At 48.9% G+C, this 18,686-nt stretch overlaps 1 protein-coding gene and 1 long non-coding RNA gene across 5 annotated transcripts in view; one reads left to right on the forward strand and one right to left on the reverse strand.

Annotated features, from left to right (window-relative positions):
* FRMD5 (FERM domain containing 5) overlaps positions 1 to 18,686 on the reverse strand; it is a 135,249-nt gene that overhangs the window by 38,559 nt on the left and 78,004 nt on the right. The window lies entirely within an intron of this gene.
* LOC309356628 lies at positions 1,786 to 17,974 on the forward strand. 2 transcript variants are annotated; one of them, XR_014162881.1, is made up of 5 exons: positions 1,786 to 1,870; positions 7,197 to 7,306; positions 14,383 to 14,543; positions 16,311 to 16,438; positions 17,832 to 17,974. It is a non-coding gene; the product is annotated as an uncharacterized lncRNA (long non-coding RNA). The 2 variants fall into 2 exon arrangements; XR_014162882.1 differs by lacking the exon at positions 1,786 to 1,870 and having other exon boundaries at positions 6,942 to 7,306.

The raw sequence follows: 18,686 nt of genomic DNA on the forward strand, positions 1-18,686 counted from the left end.
AAAGGAGAAACCCAGGAGCGCTGACCTCATTTGCCCCCGAGCCCAGGGTGCATCAATCCCTCTGCCGTCGTGGCCATCTGTTTCCTGCTCCTCCGTGGCTCCCAATTAAGGACACGCCGGAGACACGTTTGTGCCGCCAGAGCAAGCCACTTAGCACCATTCAAATATTCATAATGAACGGGACACAGAGGAATTATTCAGAATGCATATTTTTAAAAAACAAAATTGCACTCGGCAAAAGCCGCAGGAGCCTCCAGGCAGCCTCCTGCGGAACAAGCCAGGCAACGGAGGATGTGTCAGGAAAGCAGAGTTCCTGCCATGAAGGACTTTAATAAGGAATCCGTCAGCGCTGGGGAAAGAGATGCTCCTTCCACCCCCTGGTATTTGTGTCCCATTACCCACACTTGGGTTATTTGTCTGGATAAGGCAGGCTTGCTGTGCTGGGGATTGGCATCACCGCAGGCCACTGCAACTTCTGGCATTGAGGAGTTATGAGAAGAGGAAGGAGCGGGAGCAGCTCAGAGAAAATCCAAATTCCCATTTAGATCCTTCGCTCTCTTGGTTGCAGGAAGGAAGCACAGGTCGCCGCGACCCCATTATTACAGAAAATTGAGTTATTAATACATGCAGGAACCTAATAGCCGAGGAGTGGAAATCTGCCTCCCCAGCGACATCTCCAAACCAGAGGCTGCCTCATTTTTAAAAACAATTATCTAGAAAAGGGATGTCGCTTTCTTTCCTCTCCATGTTAATTAAACGGTGGGGCAAGACCAGCCTCCCTCCACTTACAAGGAGTCAGATCTAAAGGCCTGCAGATAACCAGCTCGCTTTCTGCAAAAAAATCATCATTTGGGAATTTCAGGCCAAACCTTCTCCATCAAAACAGGACACGGGGAGCTAAATCAGGGCTGTCACATTTGAACATGCAGCTTCAGGCCTTGAGTGAAGGAAGTGCAATCCCAACACACAGGCAGGAAAAATGAATAAGGCTGATCTCTGAAAAATCCGACTGCTAGCAGAGAAACAACTGAATTGAACTTCAGGTGCCCCTGTGAGATTCTGTCTCATTCTTGGTTAATTCCACAAAGTGCCTCTGAGGTTGTCACATTTGAACCATTGCGCGAGGAGCCTCTACCAGACATATAAATACAACATCTGCCCATCATAACCACCTAAGGAGAGGCTGCTGGGATCAGGCCAATGGCCCATCTAGTCCAGCATCCTGTTCTCACAGTGGCCAACCAAATGCCCCAATAGGAAACCCACAAGCAGGATTTGACCACAACCACACTCTCCCCTCCTGCGGCTTCCAGTCATTGGCATTCTGAAGCATTGCTGCCTCCAACTTAGTTAGTAGTAATTGATATCCCTCCTCTCCATGAAGTTGATGCTAGTTCAACTATATCCTAGGAAATTTATGGACGTGATGGTTTAGCATTGATGTATTCAATCACCGTTACTCTCTTATTGCAGAAATCTAGATCCAAACTAGGCACTTCTTGCTTTGAAGTCCACAGATGCCTCTCCTTTGAAGGCTCCCATTTTTTGCCTGGAGGAGAGCAGCAGAGTACAGGGTGACTCTCTGCTTAGCATCTGCATAGCCTCTGTCTTGGCATAATTCCACTTGCAACCACTGCAAATGCTCAAAGGAATACCTATGAGCTGGTGTCCGTGGCGTTGTCACAACAATCAATTTTCCAGAGTTGTCTGTATGATTCAACAGAGCGATTGTCTGATGAACACAAGACCCACGGAATACTCAGGTAATACAAAACCCATTCCACCGCTCATTCACCTCACCAGTTATTGTGGCAGCTATTATTTATTTATTATTATTATTTTGATTTCTTCATCAGAGAAATGTTGGAGGGTATTGTCAGGGAACTGACATCTAAAGCGCCGCAGGTGCAAAGGCTCCCTGAGGTTGAGAGAGCAGTAGCAGCGGAAGAGGGAACCAGTAGAGGGCGAGCAAGAACTCCAAGGGAAAGTGAGTCGGAGGGATGGCTCAGAGACGCTTCAAGCGAAACCAGTGGGGAGGTCTCAGGACCTCCTATAGGGACACCCACACCTCGACGGAAACTGTCACGCCGAGAGGCCAGACGACGTGTTTCCGTTAAGGAGCTTTTATGTTGGAAACGTTTCCGAAAGCAGCCACTTTCGGATTCTACTAGTGATTGACGCAGCCATGCTGGAGGGGCTCCGTCACAGGCAGAGGTTTGAAAACCTGATCAAACTCTGAGGGACTTGCATTTTACGCACAAGCAGCTCATCGTCCCATCACAGCAATCCGAAAGTCACCGAAAGCCAGCTTGTGCAGAGAGAAGCATCATGAGCAACCCAGCCGGAACCGGGGGTGCAGGAGCAGCTGGAGGGGGTCCAAGCCTGGAAGAAAGGTACAGAGCGTTGGAGATCCAGTTGGCGCTGCAAACGGCGAGGCTTGAGGAGAGGAGGGCTCAGGATGCAGAAAAGGGAAAGGAGAAAACCACCCCGCTCGCCAGAAAGGTACCAGGATTGGTGCAGAAATTCGGGGGGGATCCCAGGAACTATCATGCCTTTAGAACAGAGATGGAATACGCTCTAAACTTGCAGTTTGATGACTTCCCCGACGAGGAATCGCGAGTGGCGTATGTGATTGGCCATCTCGAATCCGGGGCGAAAGATTGGGTTAGACCCCTGATGGCAGCGAATAATGAGATCTTAAAGGACACGAGGAAGTTTTTTCGTGCCATGGACCTGATGTTTTCCAGCGATATTGAGCAGGGGGTGGTGCGAAGGCAGTTAATGGCTTGCCAGCAAGGAAGCAGATCTGTCCGTGAGTACTGGACTGAATTTACTATGCTGATTCATAAATTGGGGTGGGACCTATCGGCGGAGCCCATCCAAATGCTTTTCGAAGAGGGGCTTTCTTCAACCGTCAAAGATGAGCTTTCCCGGGGGCCCAGGGCGGAGTCTATGGACCAATTAACCAAATCTGCGCTGGCCATAGGAGCGCGCCAGGAGGCAGAGAGCTGTTGGGGGGAGAAGTTAGCCAACAGACTGTCCCGATGATAATGAGAGTGGCAAGGCACACCGAACAGATAGCGTTTAATGTGGCCATCCTGGGAGGAGTGCCCATCATTTTGGGGATGAGCTGGCTGGCGCTACACGATCCGCTAGTGGGCTGGCATCAGAGGGTGGTCTCCTTTGGGTCAGCGCATTGCCTAGAACACTGCAAGGAGGGGAAGGTCTCGGGAGGAGACAGAGTCACCCTAGCGGGGATGGAAGTGATGGGCAAAGGGAAGGTGCCCCCGCAATACGCAGATCTGAGCAACGTATTCAGCGAAAGGGAAGCAGACAAACTGCCACCGCATAGACCCTTTGACTGTCAAATCAACCTACTCCCAGGGGCCCAACTCCCAGTAGGCAAGCTGTACGCCATGTCAGACAGGGAGATGCAGGAGCTGAGGGAGTTCATTGACAAAAACTTGAAGCGAGGTTTCATCAGAGAGTCCCGAGCGGTGGGGGGCAGCCCAGTGTTTTTTGTGGACAAAAAGAACACAGACAAACCGAGACTGGTGTGTGACTTCAGGGCCCTCAATGCAGTGTCGGAGCCCCTGGCTTTCCCTATGCCCCGAATTGACGACATTTTGACCAGAGTAAGGAAGGGAAAGATTTTTACAAAACTGGACCTGCGGGGGGCGTACAATCTGATACGCATAAGGAAGGGAGATGAATGGAAGACCACCATGTTTACCCCTTTGGGAGCCTTTGAATACCTCGTTATGCCCTTCGGTCTACAAGGGGGCTCCGCCTGTTTTCAAGCTTTTATAAACCACGTTCTGGGACCTTTGCTCTACAAGAACTGTGTGGCCTTTTTAGACGACGTGTTGGTGTATTCGGAAGATGAGGAACAGCATGTGAGGGACGTTCGAGAAGTGTTGGGCAGGCTGCAAGCCAACCAGCTGTGGGTGAAACTGGAGAAGTGCCAGTTTCATACCAAGGAGGTGGAATTCCTGGGGTACCACTTGTCAGACAAGGGATTGGCCATGGATCCAGGCAAGGTTCAAGCGGTACTGGAATGGAAGACACCGAAGACCAAGAAGGACGTGCAAAGATTCTTGGGGTTTGGGAACTTTTATCGGAAGTTCATCAAGAACTTTGCCCACTTGACGGCGCCCATCACCGACTGCCTCAGCAGCAAGAAGAAATTTGTTTGGACGGTGGAGGCGGATCGAGCCTTTGAAGAACTGAAAAGGGCTTTCGCCTCGGAAGAACAACTTCTGCATGTGGATTTACAAAAACCCATGAGAGTGGAAACAGATGCATCCGACCGGGCTATAGGGGCGGTCCTTCTTCAACCGGGGAGGAGTGCGTCGGAGTGGAGACCGTGTGCATTCTTCTCGCGGAAACTGAATAAGTCCGAGAGGAATTACACGGTGTATGACAGGGAACTACTTGCCATTCACGAAGCATTCCGGAGGTGGAGACATTTATTAATTGGGGCACAACACAAGGTGCAAGTGTGCACCGACCACAAAAATTTAGAGTATTGGAGAACAGCTCGAGTGCTCAACCAACGACAAGTGAGATGGGCACAGGAATTCTCCAAATTTAACTTTGAGATTTGTTATGTGCCAGGCCCAGAAAACGTCAGGGCGGATGCGCTCTCACGCAAACCAGAATATTGGGAAGGGGAGGAGGTGATCGAAGAGAGACATGTCATCCCGGAGGACCGCTGGGTGTGTGGGGCGGCGCTGGTGGGGCAACGGGAACTGGTGGAGGAAACGGAAAATGATGAATATGCCCAGGATAAGCTCAGAGGTCTCAGGGGGGAGGGCGAGAGCCCCGGAGGTTTTGAGGAAAGAAATGGGGCATTGTATTACAAAGGGGCACTGTATATACCCGAAGGTGAATTGAGGGGGAGAGTACTCAAGCAGTTGCATGATAGCCCCACGGCGGGACATTTTGGGCAACACAAAACCATGTGGTTGGTTACCAGGGAATTTTGGTGGCCTAAGGTGAGGGAAGATGTAAGGGAGTATGTAAGAGGGTGTGACCAATGTCAGCGAGCCAAAGGGGAAAGAAGGGCGCCGGCAGGGTTATTAGAACCTTTACCCACACCAGAACGGCCTTGGGAAGCGATATCAATAGATTTTATGACGGATCTGCCAAGGTCCAAGGGGAAAACAGCCATCATGGTAGTAGTAGACCTGTTAACTAAGATGTGCCATTTTGTAGCATGCTCACATGCAGTCACAGCGGAAGAAACGGCGAAGTTGTTTGTGGAACATATCTTTAGGTTGCACGGGGCTCCCTCGAGGGTGATCTCAGATCGAGGCAAACAATTTACTTCCAGGTTCTGGAGGAAGCTCATGAGCTTGCTACACGTGGAAGTTAATTTTTCAACTGCCCGGCACCCTGAAACCAACGGGCAGGCGGAAAGGGCAAATGGCATTCTTCAACAATATCTTAGGTGTTATGTCAATGACAGAGAGAACGATTGGGTCGAAAAGTTGGCGTTGGCAGAATTTGCCTACAATAATGCGGAGAATGTGTCCACAGGGATGAGTCCCTTTTTGGCTAATTACGGGTGTCACCCCAGGGCATTTCCAGGGGAAGGAGGGGAGAGATGGAGCGTTCCAGCGGCTGAACATTTTGTAGAAGAGATGGAAGCCATCCATCAGCAGCTCCAGCTCAACTTAGAAAGGGCCAAGGCACAATATAAGAAGCAGGCAGACAAGAACAGAAGGGAAGGTGAAACCATAAGGGTGGGGGATCAAGTGTGGTTGTCAACCCAAGGGTTGCCGTTCAAAGGGGGTTGTAAGAAACTGAGGCCCAGAAGATTGGGACCCTTTGAGGTGATTCAGCAGGTCAACCCGGTAGCTTTCAAACTCCGATTACCCAACCACATGAAATTGCACCCAGTGTTCCACAGGTCGTTACTGTCACCATACAGGGGGGGACGTGAAGGGGAGCACGTCAGGGGACCAGCCTTGGAAGAGAGGGAACGCCGCAACCATGTAGCGGAAATCCTCGATTCCAGGTGGAAGGGTAATCAGGTGGAGTATTTGGTGGCGTGGGAAGGGGAACCGGAGTCAGAAAACACCTGGGTAAGTGCAGAGGAAGTCAATGACGAGGTTTTAACAGAAACGTTCCACCAAAGGTTCCCGAGGAAACCTCAGCCTATAGCAAGGTTTAGGAGGGAGTATTTCGGCACCACCGATGAGGAAGAGGAAATGGAAGGGTTCGCGGAGTCGGAGTTGGAAGATGGAGTGGACTCTGATGACGAAGAGTACCTAGAGAGTAGGAACAGCAACAAGTGGAAGGAAGTGTTCGCGACGTCGGAAGATGAGGGAGGTTCTTTCAGGGGTTTTACCTCCTCACCGCCAGTAGGAGAGGAGACGGGAGGGGGTGAAGGGGGCCCTGGAGGGGAGGTGGATGTCAGGGAACTGACATCTAAAGCGCCGCAGGTGCAAAGGCTCCCTGAGGTTGAGAGAGCAGTAGCAGCGGAAGAGGGAACCAGTAGAGGGCGAGCAAGAACTCCAAGGGAAAGTGAGTCGGAGGGATGGCTCAGAGACGCTTCAAGCGAAACCAGTGGGGAGGTCTCAGGACCTCCTATAGGGACACCCACACCTCGACGGAAACTGTCACGCCGAGAGGCCAGACGACGTGTTTCCGTTAAGGAGCTTTTATGTTGGAAACGTTTCCGAAAGCAGCCACTTTCGGATTCTACTAGTGATTGACGCAGCCATGCTGGAGGGGCTCCGTCACAGGCAGAGGTTTGAAAACCTGATCAAACTCTGAGGGACTTGCATTTTACGCACAAGCAGCTCATCGTCCCATCACAGGTATGTTCTCAAAGCTACAAACATGAATCTGACCAAACTGCGGGAGGCAGTGGAAGACTGGAGTGCCTGACATGCTCTGGTCCATGGGGTCACGAAGAGTCAGACACGACTAAACGACTAAACAACAACATGGAATCACAGCTATGACATTTCCCAAAACAAAGTCTTCTCAGAACAGTTCACAATCATGGAATCCTGGTGTTTAATCAAAATACCTTTTCATGCAATTCGCCCCTGCTGTTCTGTTTCCTGCCTTCTGGAGCAACAGAAATGAGGTCCATCACCTTTGTGAGAGTCCTCCTATATGTGATGACTATTTCGCCTCCTCATCTCAAAATGCCCAACTTCTCCTGCCACCTTTCCTCCTAGGATTTGACCCTTCAGCTTCCTCACCATCTCTGATGCTCTCCCGTTTCGAAACATCCGAAGGCACCAATATCCTTAAAGAGGAATGGCTAGAAGTGGACCCAGCACATCAGGTGAAGTCCGACCAAAGTAGAACACAATGAGACCATGACTTCTGACCTTCTGGATAGTATACTTCTTGTTGATATAGCCCAGAATCGCACTAGCTCTTTGTTGCAGCTGTACCACATAGCTGGCTCATGTTCAATTTGTCGTCTACTAAAACCCCAGGTCCTTTCCCATTTTTTAAAATCAAGGAAGGTGCACCTGATCTTGCCTCGTGAAAAGGAGGATTTTACATTTATACTGGTTGAAATCCATTTGGTTGGCTTTGGCACAGTTTCCCCATCCTGTTGTTTGTTAAGGGTGCTGGTAACTGCAGCTCTGTGAGCACTCTCTCTCAGGTTTCTTTGGGAAAAACCATGTGCTCTAAATGTGTGTGATAGCACATGGTCGCTGCCTAAAGTCAAGCTAATTTGGTCTCAATAGGAATGAGACAGAAAAACTGAGTTCCAGCTGAAAGGATGCGTGCTTAGGTTAAAGCTAAGCATGCCTCTCTCTTGGGTCTGGGCAAAAAATAGTAAACCAGGTCGCTTAAGTTAAAAAGTTAAGCATAAAACTGTAGATTTTGGAAGGAACCCTAAGGGTCTTCTACTCCAACCCTCTACAATGCAGGAATCTCAGCTTAAAGATTCCCTGGAGATGTCCAATTCACCTCTATTTAAAAGCCCCCAACGAAGGCAAGTACTCCAGCTTCTAAAATAGTCTGTGCCACTGTCAAGGAACTCTTACCATCAGACAGGTCTTCCTAATCAAAATAACACCGTCTTTGCTCCCATGGCTCCAAAACAAGCCATATCCTTCATATTTCACAAGCGTGGCCAAAGCTTTGCACCTTTGCCTACACAGCCTTGCACTTTCCAATGCCAGCATGGAGGAGCAGAGAAGTGCCTTGGGCTGGATGTTTGCTGTCCTCCCTGGACTACACAGCCTCATAAAATAATGACTCTCCTAATAAGGTGCATTTGCTGCAGTGATAAGTGGAGCCAGGCGTCTTTGCATGCGCTCCTGATTGGAGAGGACAATAAGCTCTAATCAGCATAGCCCTATTTTTTCCCTGCGTAATCTTCCAAAGCTGTTTATGGGAAGATTTCCACTCCTTCGCTCCACTTCCAGACACAGCCTCCTCCTCTCCCCCCCCCCCCGCCTCAATTAACATGTTTCAAATTTTAAAATCTTGGCTCTTGGAGTTGGAGAGGCAGCAACAGCGCAGCTCCCCACCACACTGATGTAGGAAGGAGCAGGGGTCTATTTCCCATCAGCAACAGGAGCAACCCTCAAAATGCATTATTTTAGCAGTTGCTCTTTTACCATGGGACGCGGGTGGCGCTGTGGGTTAAACCACAGAGCCTAGGGCTTGCCGATCAGAAGGTGCGTGGTTCGAATCCCCGTGACAGGGTGAGCTCCCGTCCTGCTCCTGCCAACCTAGCAGTTCGAAAGCATGTCAAAGTGCAAGTATATAAATAGGTACCACTCTGGTGGGAAGGTAAACGGCGTTTCCGTGCGCTGCTCTGGTTCGCCAGAAGTGGCTTAGTCAGGCTGGCCACATGACCCAGAAGCTGTACGCCGGCTCCCTGGGCCAATAAAGAGAGATGAGCACCGCAACCCCAGAGTTGGTCACGACTGGACCGAATGATCAGGGGTCCCTTTACCTATTAGACCATGGCCCATGATGGGTGATCTCCAGGCCGTCACATCTTGTTTCAGGGGGCTGGACTAGTTGACCCTTGGGATTCCAACTCTACAGAGTTCTATGATTCAGTGATCATAGAAGGATTTTTATAGCCACTGGGAAGCAGCTCCTTTGAGCTGAAGAAGAATCAGTGTGGGCTGGATTCTGATTCCCCCCCCCCCACCTCCAGTGGGTCAGGTTTGAAAGGTGGGTGGGGCTGCACACCTGTCAATCATCTGACACCACAATGACCACAAGTGGCCCATTTTTGCCTGGGCAGATTGAGATCAAGCATGGTGCTTTGCAGGCATCTCCAATCAGCTGGTGGTCAGTGCTTGTAAAGCCCCTTTCAACCCAGCCGCCTCTCTACAAGCCCCACACCTGCCCCATGCACAGCACCAGATATAGGGCAGGTGGGCGTATCTTGGCCAAAGGGAACCTAAGTGATGCGGCTACCGTCCTTAAAGAGATGTGACTTTTCTCTTTTTAAAAGCTGGCACCAGAGGGCTTTAGAAACTTGTCCACAGCTGGAGAGCTAATAGTTTTTTTAAAAATCCTAATACTTCAAAAAGGCCAGCCTTTCTATTTTGCTGGCCTTGACACGCTCTGTTTCTGCTTGCAGGGTGTGTTGCTTCTCAGAGTTCCTGAAGCTGTGATTAGCTGTGATCCCTGCATTGGAGGGGGTTGGACTTGGTGACTCCCTTATGTCTTTTCTTACTCTAGGTAAAGCTAAAGGGACCCCTGGCCATTAGGTCCAGTCATGGCTGACTCTGGGGTTGCGGCGCTCATCTCGCTTTATTGGCCGAGGGAGCTGGCGTACAGCTTCCGGGTCATGTGGCCAGCATGACTGAGCCGCTTCTGGCGAACCAGAGCAGCGCACGGAAACACCGTTTACCTTCCCGCCAGAGTGGTACCTATTTATCTACTTGCACTGTGTGCTTCCGAACTGCTAGGTGTGCAGGAGCAGGGACCAAGCAAAGGGAGCTCACCCCGTCGCGGGGATTCGAACCACCGACCTTCTGATCAGCAAGTCCTAGGCTCTGTGGTTTAACCCACAGCGCCACCCGCACCCCTTTTCTAACTCTAGAATTGTTTTATTCTTTATTGTGGACAGTTCCTCACAGTACCAGCCACAAATTGAGCTGCTGTCGTACAGGGCAGGGGGTGGGACTGGGAGGCTCTCCTCCGTCCTCCTTAGCTGTTTACCAAGGATCATTTCTGCATGGAATAATTTCAACCTCATACTTTTCGTTTGTACAAATACATCTCCCCAAATACCACAATGCACATGCCTGCCTTGTCTTGTGGAAAGGGCACATGGATGTATATGTTGTAACAGCCTGGTGCCTTTTCAGATGTTTGGGACAACAACTCCCACCAGTCCCAACCAGCAGGGCTGAACGATGCTGAGGCTGATGGGAGTTGTAGCCCAAAGCATCTGGAGGGAACCAGCCTGAGGAAGACCCAGCCCACAACTGACCTGGCTGAAACAAAGCCGGGAGAGGCCAGGTTTTGAGGACACGTCTCAGGGAATGAGTTCCATAGCTGTGGAAGAAGAAGAGTTTTGGATTTGATATCCCGCTTTATCACTACCCGAAGGAGTCTCAAAGCGGCTCACAATTTCCTTTCCCTTCCTCCCCCACAACAAACACTCTGTGAGGTGAGTGAGGCTGAGAGACTTCAGAGAAGTGTGACTGACCCAAGGTCACCCAGCAGCTGCATGTGGAGGAGGAGGGAAGCGAACCCGGTTCACCAGATTACGAGACTACCGCTCTTAACCACTACACCACACTGGATTTGAGGAATCATGAGGGAGAAGGTACTTATTAGGGCAGCCTTCCTCCACCTGGCACCACATGTTTTGGACTACAGGTCCCATCAGCCTAGGCTGGAGGGTGCCAGGTGGAGAGAGGTTGGTGTGCTTCATGGGCAGAACAAATCCTGCCCCAGGCAGCTTCTTACCAAATGAATAAAACAGCACAACAAAACACCCCCAGTGGACAAAGGCTGGAAGCCCAGATAAGGCATTAAGGCACTTGGCAAAACGGGGGGGGGGGGGGAGGGAAATGAGGCAAAGAATAAACACTTCCTGCACCCGAGTAAGCCTCTCGTGCAAACACAAAGCATCTTGCAGCACCTTAAAAGAGGAGGAAAGGGAGCTTTATGGAAATGGGGAGGCCTTGTCAGCAGAAATGGCTGCCTGCCTGAGACATAGCCAAGGGTGGCTGGAAGGAGGAAGGAGGAAGGGGGATGGGGCCTGATCCTATACCCACCAAGGAGCAGCCTGCCTGCAAATCTGCCTCCTAGGAGAAAGTCCTCAGGAGCCCTCGCAGGATCATGAGCTCCTGTGTCGTGAGCAAACCAAATACATGTGTCCTCAAAGACACTCTGCTTTGCACTGCATCTTTGAAAAGAAAGGAATCATTAAGCGCCCCCATGTGCAAAAGGAAGGTTCTGTCAAAATGAGGGGGGATGGGGAATAGATGAGAAGAAGAAAACCTCCAGCCAGAAAGCGGCCACCTGATGGGAAATAAGTCATCGTACGCCAGGCAAACGAGGGGGAAATGAAGGAAACACATAGTACATAGGCTTTTTAAAAAAAGACTTCTTCAGCAGAGTTCAGGCATCCTCAGAATACCACTGGCAGCCCACCTCTGCTGCAGCTGCTCCCCCTGAAACCAGGACCATGGCATCTCCACTCCCCTTCAGAGGCTCACAGACAGTGTCACAGCTCAGAAAATGCAACCAGGGAAGCATGCTGGCCAGGAAAAGAGGCAGGATCCGGCCCTGGACCTTCCCAGCCCCTCAAATCAAAGAAAGGGTAGAGAGAGAAAGGGGCATCAAGGAAATAACCTCACCACCACTCAAGTCATACTCAGAGGAGACCCATTGAAACGAATGCATCTGAGTCAGTTGTGTTCATTAGTTTCAATGGATCTACTCTGAGAGGGATTAATACTGGACACAACCCCTTGGTTTCAACACTGCTTTAGGCTGGGCTGCAACTCTTACTCAGGAGTAAGCCCTACTGTGGGACTTGCTTCTGAGTTTATGATTGTTAATTAATATTGTTTTGTGGATTATGAGTGATGTAATGCTTTGTGAACTTTATGACTTTTCTTGTGGTTGTGCTGTGGTTTTTAATGTTTTAATAGTGTTTATTTAGGACTTGTTAATTATTTCATATAAAGCATGTTGCAATTGTGATGTTCTACTATATTATTTATTGTATGTAAGCCGCTTTGTGACTCATGTGAGTGAAAAGCAGCATAGAAATAGAATGAACGAATGAAACTGAAATATACTTGTCGTCGAGAGTGGATTTCATGCTCTTTATTCAGCTCATAGTGGTGAGGAGGAATGGAAGTTCCCCCAGAATGTCTGCTTTATATACATTATTTACACAATGGGCCCCATGTGATTGGCTAATTCTGGGATTCTCCTGTAGGCCAATCAGGTTGTGGATTCACTTCCACCTGGAGCTGGATTGGGTGGCTCCTGTGGACCAATCAGACTGCTCCATTGTTCTAGGACCAATCAGACTGCTGCATTCTGAATCCTATTGTTCTAGGACCAATCAGACTGCTGCATTTTGGATCCTATTCAACTCAATACATAACAGAAACACACACCTGGCCCTCAGAACTCTCCCCAGGCCCTGCCCTTCATGCAGGATACATGGATGAGAGTGTAGAAACCAGCCTATAGCACAAAGGCAAAATTTACATTTGTTGCTCCACCTCCTTTTGCCTCGGTCCCCATCAGCCACTGGCACGTGGCCCCCAGAAGGTTGCCCAGATGGAAATGCGGCCCCTGGAATGAAAAAGGCTCCCATTCTTGTAGTGTCGCATTGTTTAAAGCCATTTTTATGCTGTGCTATTATTGTGGGCTGCTCTGGGCTCCCTTTGGGGAAGGAGGAGCGCCAGCTACAACCGTGAAACCAGACAGAGCTCTCTCCTGTGGCTCCTCCCCTCAGAGCGACGCTTGAGGATGGTGGCCTTGCTTCCGGCGGCGCTATTTGTCCCCATGTGCTTTTAGGGTCCTTTGATATCATTTTAATCATTCTGATTGCTGCTTTAATGTTTTATTGCTGCTTTGATGTTTTAATTATGGAAGCCGTCTATAAAAACCCTTTAAATGCAGAATAAAAATGACTGTATTCATTTATTTAATGGAAAATAGCTGTTGGTAGACCTTTTCTGCGTGGATCTGGCACTTAAATGGGGGCAGGAGTCAGACTGTCGGCAGTGAAACTGTTCCTTTGCAGGATTTTTGTCTTCTTCCCTATTTTAAATATTGATTATATTTTTATGGGTTTCTTTTGACTTGCAAACCCATCCTGCGATAATGGACGTGGTGAAGTACAACCAACCTATCAAGGAAGCCATTTAGGTCTTTGGCAAGTGTGATGTCCTGAGGCAGCAAGTTCCACAAGTTAACTCTGAAATGCCAGAAAGTTCTTCTCTTTGTCTGTTCTCAACCTCCTTAGCCCATAAACTTCTCAGTGACCCAGAGTCCTTCTATTAGGAGGGTGTGGGTGGATGCAAACCTTTCTACGATGTTCCTAGAGACAATATATACCGGTGGCTATTATTATTAATAGCCATTGATAGCCTTATTCTCCATGAATTTGTTTAAGCACCTTTCAAAGCTGCCCATGGTGGCAGCTATTAATACATGCAGGGGCTATATAGGATTTCAGACAGGGGGTTTTCCCCAGCTCTACCTTGAGATGCCATCAGAGACTGAACCTGTGACCTTCTGGATGCAAAGCAGATGTTCTACGCTTCCCCTCACGCCAGATCATTTATGAACATGTTCCAACTCATGGCTCCCTACTGCTGGGCTGAACTTCTGAAAATCCTAAAGTCTAGCCTGGAAGGGAGTTAACGTAGGCACGGGTAGGTAAACTACGGCCCGGGGGTGTGTGTCTCGGAATCAGCATGTTTCTACATGAGTAGAATGTGTGCTTTTATTTAAAATGCATCTCTGGGTTATTTGTGGGGCATAGGAATTCATTCATCATTCCACCCCCCAAATATAGTCTGGCCCCCCACAAGGTCTGAGGGACAATGGACCAGCCCCCTGCTGAAAAAGTTTGCTGACGCCTGGTAGACGGAACAAAGTCCTTCTGGGTGTTTAATAAGAGGAAGTTGCATGACTTAAAACAGGTGCTTTTTTGTATGGCAAAATGTTCTAAAAAGGTGCGCAGCAGCTCTCTGCTTGCCATCTCAAGGAGGTTCCTGCTTTGCCTGCAGGGTTTAACATTTCAAAACAAGAATTCATTTATATGTTTTTTTCTTTTGTTGTTGTTGTTCCCATTAGGGACTCGACACACACAAAAATCTTGCTGAAGTAATGTTGAATTTTCGCATTAATTTCTCCTTCCTCCTTGATTCCCTCCTTAACTTATCAAAGCCATAAAACAGGACTCCCTTTCCCACCCAAAGCTGTGAGATGAAGAAGAGTTGGAGATGGCTGAAAATGGAGGCACAGCACCCCTGAAACAAGGTCAGGGTGCCCTTTTTGCCAGAGACATAATCGATGCAGGCAAAGAAAAAACAGTGTGGGATGGAGTGGTAAGTGTTGAATTACTATGACCTGGGAGACCCTGACCATTAGATCCAGTCGTGACCGACTCTGGGGTTGCAGCGCTCATCTCGCTTTATTAGCCAAGGGAGCCGGCGTACAGCTTCCGGGTCATGTGGCCAGCATGACTAAGCCTCTTCTGGCGAACCAGAGCAGCGCACGGAAACGCCATTTACCTTCCCGCCGGAGCGGCACCTATTTATCTACTTGTGCTTTGACGGGACTTCAAATTGCTAGGTTGGCAGGAGCAGGGAGCGAGCAACGGGAGGTCACCCCGTCATGGGGATTCGAACCGCCGACCTTCTGATCGGCAAGTCCTAGGCTCTGTGGTTTAACCCACAGCGCCACCCGCGTCCCTAAGACCTGGGAGAACCAGGATTCAAATCCCCACTTGGCCACAAGGCTCACCGGGTGACCTTCTGCCACTCACCGCCTCTCAGCTTAACCTACCTCGCAGGGTTGTTGTGGGGATTAAATTAAATGGGGCAGAACCATGTGCACCACCTGGAGCTCCTTGGAGAAGAGGTAGAATATTAACACAATATATAAAATAAAAAATGACCGGCACAGCTAGGTGGCAGTGAGAGAATATTGCAGAGGCAGGATTTTAATCTAGAGTAAGGAACGCAATCGGAGATGGAGGCAGCATTTCCAGGGGAGGAAACCCACTCATTTCTCCAAGTCACCACTTCCCTGCTGCTGCTGCTGCTGCTGCTGACTTCCTCTCTTCCAGAACCTGTATGCATTGGATTATTCAAGGTGGAGTTGTGGGGCAGACAGTCTCCAGGGCCTGGCTAATTCAATTGCACACATCCATTCATGCAAGGTGTGCGCAATCACCCCGGGGCCCAAAGGAACCAAAGCTTGTGGCTTGGTGGCGCATGGTGTCACTCCTGACAATGAGCCCCACACAGCCTCCCTGCACCTGAAATCACACAACCCAACAGCTATATTCGTGACACACGCCTCCTGTTTCCAGTTTCCCATTTATCAGCTGAGCACCTGTAATCAGAGACCATCCAACTGCCATTAAATAAATTAGTCTTCTCAGGCACAGATATGCAGAAATGCTCCCCCAGCCATGAGCATTTTACAACAGCCCTTTCAAGGTGCGCTCCCTGAAATTTCCTGTTGCATGAAGGGACCTAGTCTGCCTGCCTGTCTCAACCGCTCCCCATTCTGGCCTTAAAACTCCTCATTCCCAGGTTTCATCTTGTTGTACTCTCCCATTGCACTGCTAAAGGGTCTCTAACTGCTCCAAGTGAAAGCCACTGTCCCCTTTGATGTGACCTAAAGAAAAGCTGCTGCTCCAGGGATGCAGAGAGATTAACTCTGTGCCTGATTTGCTCTGAATTCGAGGTGGAGTAAGAGGCATCCAGATCTGAACTCCAACACAAGAACATAAGAAGAGCCTGCTGGATCAAGCCAGTGGCCCATCTAGGACAGCATCTTGTGCTCACAGTGGCCACCAGATGCCCTTATGGGAAATCTGCAAGCAGGATTTCAGCACAAGAGCAATCCTCCCCTCCTGCAGTTTTCAGAAACTGGTTTTCAGAAGCATCATTGCCTCCAATTGCAGAGGCAGCGCATAGCTTACATGGATGGCAGCCAGCAATAGCCCTCTCCTCCATGAATTTATTTAATCCTCTCTTTTAAAGCCATCCAGCTCGGTGGCCATCACTGCCTCCTGTGGAAGGGAGTTCCATAGTTTAACAATGCACTGGATGGAGATGGGCTTTCTTTTATCCACATCTCAGGTTCCTCTTTGCCAGCCAACTCCCAGCCAGCCCTCTTTCCAAGCCCAGCCATGACCGTGCTGATGATCCCATTGAAAAGAATGCTTTTTTTGCGGATAATCGGAACACACTTTCGCCTAATTAGAAAGGTATGTGGCGCTCTCTGCTGGTCAAGGTGGGGAGGAGCAACCAAAGGAATTACTAAAATTAAAATGGAAAATGCATTTGCTTCTGGAAGGAAGGGCTCAGCCCCATCGGTCTACCCCTTTCAGCATGATGCACTTCCTTGGGATAATCTGAAATGTAAGGTGTGAAGAATGGAGGTAGGGGTGCTCAGGACAGTCTCCCATACTCCCTCCCTTACCCAACTGCAACACAACAGCCCTGCAGTGCTGCTAGTTGAGTCTTACTCTCCAGTACCTGCTGCCACCGCCCCCTTTTTGTCACCCACAACCCCAGAACCAAAGGGGGAAAACTGGGGCTGCATCAAAGCGCTTAATTTGAAAAGGCTCTGAGACCATGCACCCGGCACACAAATTACTGGGGAATGCAGGGCCAGCTCCCAGCTGCCTTATCCTGGTCCAATTTCAAAGCATCTTGTTTGATTCCCTGGCAGACCCCCGCTACACTACCTAAAACCCAAGAACTCTGAGGCCAAAGCACTCTGCATTTCCCGGACAGTTCCCTTATAAGCCACTCAGGGCGGAAAGGCAGCCCACACTCCTTACACTCTCCAAGATGTGGGAAGAATGTGCTGGTCCCTTGCAACTCTGACCCTTCATTTTCAGGAGCATGGAGCCCAAGCATCTAGGCATGCAGATTCTGAGGCTGGAAGGTGCACACATTTCAGTGGTGAAACCGTGGAACTTAAGTTGAACTAAATAGTAGGGTAGTAGAGCTGAAAATAATGCCAATATATTTAACGTCTGGAAGACAAGTCTAAAAAGCCTGGGACACAAATTTTCACAACCCTCTAGCAGCTATGGTAGCTCATAGACCAGAAGTAATGTATTTAGCGTTAACTCTGAAAGTGTATACTTGATTCTGACCAAACTAAGCCTCCTAGATCAAAATATACTTCAGAGAGAGTGCAAATCAAACTTGGAAGTTGGGAGTTTTTCAGCTGAAAAGTTTTAATTCCCAGGAGACGTGTGTGTGTGTGTGTGTGTGTGTCTAGTGCTATTTTTGTCTTACTTAGTCTGAAAATCTCCTCCAGCTGCTAGACAATAGACACACACATGTGGCCAACTCTTGACCTTCATGAGGAGAACTGTCAGATCAGAATGAACTTCTGAGAAAATCTGATTGAGGGGATGGTTATTTGGACTGACAGTCACAAGTACCAGAAGCAGCTTGGTATTTCCATGGGACTCGTGCAAAACACAAATCCTGTTTCTGGGGGAAATTAGCAAAACAAGGGCAAAAATTTCATCATCACAAAGAGATCCATCTTGTCTTCCATGTAGTTTACAGAAGACACTACCCTTTACAATCAAGGAGGAAAGGGGGATGCTATAAATAACTGAATTCTGTTTATTACAGGGAAAAAATGCTATCCACTCATTCATCACACCCGAGTGATGTGCTATCTTAGCACCTATGCTAATCCCCACAATGGTGAAACAATCTCCCTGGTCTATAAACCCCCATTTTCCATTCATTTCAATAAAGGCCTCACTAAGGAATTTTGTCAACCCCTCTTTCTGTGGAAATCCTGAGTGTTTCATGAAGTGAAAAAATTCCTGTCTTTTTTTTTCAATCTTTCAGCGAATACCCCAATGTAAGTATTTAACTTTCCTTTCCCTCCAAATCTCTTATTTTAGGTTTTGTAAACAGTGTCAGCATTCAGCAACCAAAACACCCTCCATTTCCAAATAATTCCCATCAGCCACTGTGTTAATTTGTCTCATCTCCTTTTAAAGTGAGTTTCTATCATCAGCCTGTCCTGCAGCAGGGAGTTCCGCCAATTAATTAAGTATATGCTGTGAAAAGAAGTCCTCCTCTCTGACTGTCCAGAATGCCTCAGCACCACTGGCATCCACAAGGATGAGACAGAGAGAAAAATGGATCTCTCCCCTCTTTCTCCACACAAGGCATAATTGTATACAGTGGTACCTCATGTTATGTACTTAAACCGTTCCGGAGGTCCGTTGGTAACAGTAAACCGCTCGTAACATGAGGCGAGCTTTCGCTAATGGCGCTTCCAGCTGCTGCTGTGCCGCCGAAGCGCGACTTCCACATGCATCTCAGGGCAAAGGTTGCAACAAGGGGCATCTACTTCTGGGTTAGCGGAGCGCGTAACCCGCAGCATTCATAAGGGGGACAGTATGAAACACGAGGTACCACTGTAAATGTATGTCATGTCCCCACTGAAGTAACCTTTTTGTAAACTGAAAA

Source organism: Podarcis melisellensis (genome assembly GCF_964234715.1).
Source record: "Podarcis melisellensis genome assembly, chromosome: 14".
NCBI lineage: Eukaryota > Metazoa > Chordata > Lepidosauria > Squamata > Lacertidae > Podarcis > Podarcis melisellensis.